The following is a 7,513-nucleotide window of genomic DNA, read 5'->3' as shown; positions in this document are numbered from 1 at the left end:
TTTACTTTTATGTGACAGATGTTTTTAACCAAAATTCAGTGCTGGCAGTTTGAGGAGACTTATGATTTTAATTTGTGTTATATTCCCTTTTAGTATTGATGTCTATTTACAACATCTGTGAAGGCTCTGTAACCTGAATTTGACAGGGGAAAGCTAACAGACTGCTATTGGAATCTTTCCATTAAGTCCATGTAACAGACTGTTAACAAAAATCTTAAATAGCTATTCTAATCATCAACAGCAATCTTACACAAATTAAATTAGACCCAAAGGGCCCGATTAACTTTAAAATGCCTTACAGACGTGTAACGTAAATTTAACTTTTTTTCATTCGGAGTAGGAATCGGATTGTTCCGTATGTGCCAGATTCACAGTAACAAAGCCAGCCTGCAAGTCGGACTTATAATGATGTGTAGGCAGGATTCCATATTCCTTATCAGGAAACCACACTTTTCTGTGTGCATAGCAACTCAATCTTGCCACGGCCAAGCGTTCCTTTGACATGCAAGGTAGATTCATAGAATCATAAGCCAGATTTTCAAAGTTTTTTTTGTGTGTTTTTTTGTTTGTTTTGGTACACTGAAACATCAACACTTTTAATCAGCTTCAGGGTGGAAAGGGAAAGGAAGGCACCCATCCACCAACGTTAACATTAAAATGATACCATCGGCAGGGGTGGGGCCAAACCCAGGTTCCTGCTGCTCAACCCACCCATCAAGATGCATTGTTGAGCTTGTGATTTTAAGTGAAAATTATACCATGAATTAGAGAGCAGCAATGCTTTCCTTTTTGTTAGGTCCCCAAAGGCCTGTCCAGATGGAGTTTTTGAGTTTTCACTCACCCAGATTGTAGGCCCGCATTTTCAGCCTCCATGCCTTTTGTATGGTTTCTGATCTCATTTATTTGTTATCTTTTCTCAAGTTTGGGTCTTCCCTTCAGCTGCCCAGGAGAACAAATTTTAGCTGCAGAGCAATAGAAGAGAATGGGAAACTGATTAGTGTCAACAGAGACCATTAAAATAGGTCATCACTCCAATCTCACCCCCTCATTTTGGTAACTATTAAGCACTTGCTCTATGCCAAGGACTGATCATTAGATACAGTCCCTGTCCCACCTGGGGCTCACAATCTTGTAGAGGAGCTGATATTTTATTCCCATTTTACAGATGAGGGAACTGAGGCACAGAAAGATTAAGTGACTTGCCCAAGGACACACAGAGGGCCAATGGCAAGGCTGAGGCTAGAACCTAAGCTTCCAGAGTCCAAATTCCATTCTCTTTACATTAGGTTACACTGCCTCCCTAGGACTTGTGGGAGCAAGAGCTATGAGAATCAATCAATTGATGCTATTTGTTGAGCGCTTACTGTGTGCAGAGGACGTTACTAAGGGTTTGAAAGAGTACAACAGAGTTCATTCAATCGTATTTATTGAACGCTTACTGTGTGCACTGTACTAAGCGCCTGGGAAGTACAAGTAGGCAACATATAGAGATGTCTCTACCCAACAACGGGCTCACAGTCTAGAAGCAGAAGAGTTGGAAGACGTTTCCTGCCCACAATGACTTCCAAATATGAGAGGCTCATAGAATAAACATTACGAAAGAAGAGAAAATAATATCATTTGATTTTTGTTATCTTTTTGCTTGTTTGGTTTTTTATGGTCTTTGTTAAGAACGTACTGTGTTCCAGGCACCGTACTAAGTGCTGGGGTAGATACAAGCTAATCAGGTTGGACACGGTCCATGTCCCACATGGGGCTGGTAGTCTTAATCCTCATTTTACAGATAACTGAGGCACAGGTAAGTTAAGTGTCTTCCCCAAGGCCACACTGCAGATAAGTGGCGGAGTGGGATTAGAACCCAGGTCCTTCTGACTTTAGTCCCATGCTCTATCAGGCCATGCTGTTCCTCTTCTTTGCTTGTTTGTTTGATTTTTTTTCCCTGCAGCTTCCTTTTTTTTACCCCTGAAAAGCAGAGTGGCCTAGAGGAAAGAGCACAGGCCTGAGAGTCAGAGGACTTGGGTTCTAATCCTATCTTTGCCACTTGCCTGCTCTGTGATCTTGGCCAAGTCACTTAACTTCTCCTAGCATCGGTTTCCTCACCTGTAAAATGGGGATAAAATGCCTGTTCTCTCTTCCCCTTAGACTCTGAGCCCTATGTAGGACAGGGTCTATGCCCTGATTATCTTGATGTGATTCTCATATCACCTCCAGTGCTTGGTGCAGAGCTTTGCATATAGTAAGCACTTAGCAAATACCACAGTTATTATTAATATTCTTTTCTTATTTTCATATCCACTGGTCATTCCTTAGCTCATTTCTCAGTTTCCCATGGAGAATATAACTTTTTTCCCTCCTCCACTGTTTTGGAGGGAAATAAATATTTTGGAAAGAAATGAAAGAGCTATATTTGAAGATTTTTCAGTGGCTGGTGATAATCCTTTGATTTTAAGGCTTTGTAGTAGTAAGAGTATTTATCAGTCAATCAAGCAATGGTATTGAGCACTTACTATGTGCAAAGCACCAAAGCACTTCTTCACTGAGAAAGAAGTACATGGATGAGATACAGACATATCTGAGATAAAGAATAGTTCTTTCCAGTATGAACTGTTCAACTACTGAATATCCCCAAGCGATGGTAGTGGTGTGGTTCTTCTTGGTGTGTGTGCACATGTGCATATGTGTGTATGTGAACGATGTTTGTTGCCGTCCTTGTCAGCCTTTCAGGTGTTTCTATATGTGCCATTCAGCTTCCCTAGCTTTCTATATAGTAGCCCATTGTGGATCACTTGTCCATGAATCCATCCAAACCGTTCTTATTCCTAATGGTATTTTTGTTCCTCCAAGGCTTTCTGTGGTAACTAAGGCTGCATATCTACACCCTGCTGTGTGTAAAGTGCTTCTTTCCATTGGTTTAGGGGTTACTAGCTTCAAGGTTCAGTGGGGACTCCAACATCGTACTGTTGCCAGATAAAGTGAACAGCGATTTCATGTTCACCCCCATCCACCCACTTCAAGGTTTTGTAAATTTCAATCATGTGCCCTCTCCACCTTTGTCTTTCTCGACTGGAGAAAGACAAAGACCATCCTTGTTTGGCCTTCACATTCTGGCTGGGGGTGGGTGTGGGGGGATTATGGCTTAAAGAGATGGGAGCCAGAAGGTGCAGAGGTTTTGGGGGATGAGGAACAAAGAGTCTAAGAGAAAGCAGAAGAGAAAGGATGAAAGTGGAAGAGGGTGGCAGGTAGAAGAGAAAATAGAGGAAAGGGGAGAGGGAAAGGAGCAAGATGGAGGGGGGAAAGATTGAGAAGGGGATAAAAGGGTGAGGATAGGAAATGGAGAAAAGAGGAGAGGAGGAACAGAAAGAAAGAGATGGGGAGGGAAGGAAAGAGATAAACTAGAGATGGGATCTGGTGGGAGAAGGAAGACCTTTTTCTAGTGCTGGAGCCACCAATGTTCCATCGTGGCCAGGCCCCTTGTACTTTGGGCCCCAGCAGATTTCACTGGGGTGTGTGACTGGTACATCTGTACGAGGCTCCCCTTGAACCTAGAAGCACCCTGCAGTGCACTTCCATGGGGTTACAAAGGGCTACAAAGAAGAGAAAAAAAGTGAGGTGAGTAATAGGCTAATATGTAGGCATAGCCTTTTACAACACGGCTGCACTAAATGGTCAAACATGAATGTCTGCTGACCGTTCCCATTCATCTCAATATAAAATGTGACCCAAAATAAGAAAAATTACACACAACATGAAGTGTGGAGTAAGAATTCAAGAATAAAGGAGTAAAATTGGATGTAGGCTAAGTTTGATGGCAACCAAATTGTTTCCTGAACAGCTTAGTGGATCAAAGCCTGCAATGAGAGCCAGGAAACCTCAGCTTGCTCCCAGCTTTAGCTGAGTCAATGAGTTACCTTGGAAGGGAGTAGTTTCCTCATTCCCGTTTCTCTGATCTTAAAGGGGGGGGGGGGTGGATCCTGCTACCCATCACCTGTTGAAGCTGACGGACACCACTGAGGCTGGTTCATAAATGGGCCCCATTCAAGCATAACCAATTATCTGCCTGCAAAAAAATGATGGCTTGAGGATCAGATTTAATTTAATTATGATATGTATTAGACACTTAGCATGGGTCAAGCACTGTTCACTCTTATAAGAAGTAAGGAGAGCAGTTGGCTTATCCCCATTTTACAGATGAAGAAAATGAAGGGCAGAAAAGCCAAGTGACTAGCCTAAAGTCACCCAGCAGGCCAGAGGCACAACCAGGACTACAACCTGGGTCTCCTGACTTCTAGTCCCATTTCCTTTCTGCTAGATCAGGAAGCCTCCCAAATGCCGATAACATTTCAGATACAGATCATATTCTCATCTCTAAATTTGCCTTAATCCTTTTTCTGATTTTTAACCCTAGTACTTAATTTATCTCTCATCCTCAACTCAACCCCCTCTTTTTTTTTCATAGTATTTGTTAAGCACCTACTATGTGCCAGGCACTGTACTAATTGCTGAGGTAGATCCAAGCTAATCAGGTTGGACACAGACCATGTCCCACATGGGGCTTACAATCTTAATCCCCATTTTACAGACAAGGTAACTGAGGCACAGAGAAGTTAAGTGGCTTTCCCAAGGTCACGCAACAGACAAGTGGCAAAGCTCGAATTGGAACTCAGGTCCTCTGATTCCCAGTCCCAGGCTCTATCCATTAGGCCATGCTGCTTCTCATGTCTTAGAGGAGGCCACAGGGATCTCAGATTCTGGGGGCTCTACTGGCCCTAGCATCACTTAGACAAGCAACCCAAGGGGATGCCAACAAGGAGACACCATTGTTACCCTCAAGTGTTCCCAAACCGATCCAGTCACCTTCCTCAGTTTACCTTCCACAATTCTTGTTGACCATGGTCCACAGTTGACTTTTGGATCCCATCAGCCTTCTTCCAGGAACAATTCCTGTTTGGTTTTCAGCAGAGGGGCAGGACTTACATCCAAATCTGGACTTTGCAAACTGTGAAGTCTTACTAAGTAGATAATCCTTAAGTAACTCCTGTTCAGGGAATCTTAGTTATCAGGGGTAAAAGGCAAAGAAAATCACAAAAAAACAACAACCACCTTATGGGAAGCAACTGTAGCAAGTTCACACTTGTTTTCAGAAGGGTTGTTCAAAACACGTCCCATCTTCCTGCAGGGTTTGAGTGGGAACTTGGGTATTTTATGAGAAATGAGGGAAATGGTAGTTTTGTTTAATCCAGGTCCCCTCCAATCCTTCCAGCTCTCATTCCAACAGTGGATAGGGGCCTGGTGGCATTAACGTCAAAGAGTTTTACAGTTTCCAAAAGTCTGACGACCCCTTGTCTCCATCCAGAATGAGCAATCATCCAGTACCCCTCTTAAGTGTCATGCTTTATCTGTGTACAGTTTCCATTCATCCAAATTTTGAAGGTTGTATGACTTCAGGTACGTGTTTTGGTGTGGTAAAGAGACCTAATAAATGAGAACCAAGTGATGACCTGGGTGAGTTTATTAAAGTTTTCTCCATTGCAGTCACCCAGAGATGAACTTATAAACTCTTCAAAATAGAGAGGCAAGCTCATTATTTTTTACACCACCCGTGTTAAGCATAATGTGGAAAAGCCTTCCTTGCTTCTTCTCCTTCCCCACTTCGCAGCCTTCCAAAAAAACTGTACATATATTCCAAATAATCTGAACATAAATTCAACTTTTAGAACCCCCTTCAACCTTAGTGTTTAACTATTCAGCCAGAACCATTGCACCATCTCTTGCTCATATTTTTAATCTTTCTTTGGCTCAAGGCCAGCTTCTAAATAAATGAAAACATGCCTGGACTGTTTTCATCCAAAAGGCAGATGATAAAAAGTCTGTTTCAAACTATAGACTAGTCACTTTTCAACCAATCATTGCCAAAGCTATGGAATAAGTCCTGAAGTCTTTAGGTTTAATACTTCTCTTTCACATTTTAAATCAATTTACAAATCTCTCTTTTAATCTGTTTGGTTTCTTCCCAGCTCCAATCCCAGGGACGCTTCACTGCCAATTCTTCATCTTGAGTATGATGTTCTTGATAAAGTTTAGAGAAAAGACTAGTTCTTCATCTGTCTAGAGGTTTTGATTCAGTGTTCTGTCCGTGCCTTTAGTTTGAACTAAAAATAGTGGAATTACAGGCGCTTTAATAGCACTGATCTCTCACCACTTCTGTTTAAACTCTAAAAGCATTATGGTGATTGGTGCTATAATGAACAAGTTCCTCGGGCCAGCTAGGGATCCGCTTTGAGGAGCCCCCAATTTTGTTTTCTTACAGTTCGTAGGGTGTAACTGGTCTCTTGTCCCTCATGAGTGAAGACACAGCACTTCATAACCCAGTTTATGGTTCTGTTGACCTTTCTGGTTTTTCAGACTAATGAGTAGAATGTCAGGCCAAATTCCCAGTGTCTGAGCTTTTCCCTGGTTCTAAGTTTAGCACCTTCAGAAGCTGCAATAACTCTTTTAGGCCACTGTTCAATAACCATATCACTGCAGGCCGAAAATTACGGTTTCCGGGTCCTGAATCTTCGTCTGGAGAGCTGAGAGAGTAAATGAAGCTTCCAAAGGGACCTAACTTACAACCAGGGTGTTTATTTAGTCCTGAGAGAGTTGGAAATGCAAGGACTCCAGGGGAAAACTACTAAATCAAGAAGGCCAGCGTATCACTTGGGAGGCTGATAGAAGCTCCTTGTGAGCAGGGATCGCATCTACCAATTCTGTCATATTGTACTTTCCCAAGCTCCGCTCACGGTAAGCAGTCAACAAATACCATTAATTGATTGATGACAACAGAATCCAGTACCAAACAGAAGGGCTTCAGAATAGGCATAGTGAGTGTTCCAACCTTATCCATGACTAAAAGACCTGAATCTAGCATGGCCTAGGAGAAAGAAATAGGACTGTGTGTCAGGAGACCTGGGTTCTGGTAGTCTTTGCTATACTCCAGCCCGTGGTGTGGGCAAGTCAGTTATTGTCTCTGTGGCTCAGTTTCCCCATTTGTAAAATGGGGATAAGGTATTTACTATCCCCACCTCTTATACCATGAGCCCTGTGTGAGACAGGCGCTATGATCTGACTATCTTTTATTTATACAAAGTGTTTTCAAAGGTAGGTGGTGTTTAATTAATACCATACATAACCTGCCACTGATAGCATATCTGACTTGTTGAGCAGTTCCTCTGAATCATCCTCAGCATTAAATGGCATGACAGGAACATAAACAAGGCCAAGTTCAAAGCAAGGCTCCTTGCATCACAGTTTCTCTGGCTGAAAGGCATGCTATGTGGCCAGAAGAAAAGTTTTAAAGAAACAGTGAACCCCAGGTAATGAAGCAAAGTTGGGACTACTGGGGCATAACAGTACTACACAACAGTAGTATGGTAAACAACTTTCAGGAATGGGGCATCTCTTTTAGAGCAAACAATTTGGGGAGATCATTAAACCCAAAGGCAGAAGTAAAAATACTGCTCTGCTAGAGTCCTCC

The sequence above is a fragment of the Tachyglossus aculeatus genome, chromosome 20, assembly GCF_015852505.1.
Source record: "Tachyglossus aculeatus isolate mTacAcu1 chromosome 20, mTacAcu1.pri, whole genome shotgun sequence".
Lineage (NCBI taxonomy): Eukaryota > Metazoa > Chordata > Mammalia > Monotremata > Tachyglossidae > Tachyglossus > Tachyglossus aculeatus.
This window is presented reverse-complemented; position numbering follows the sequence as displayed.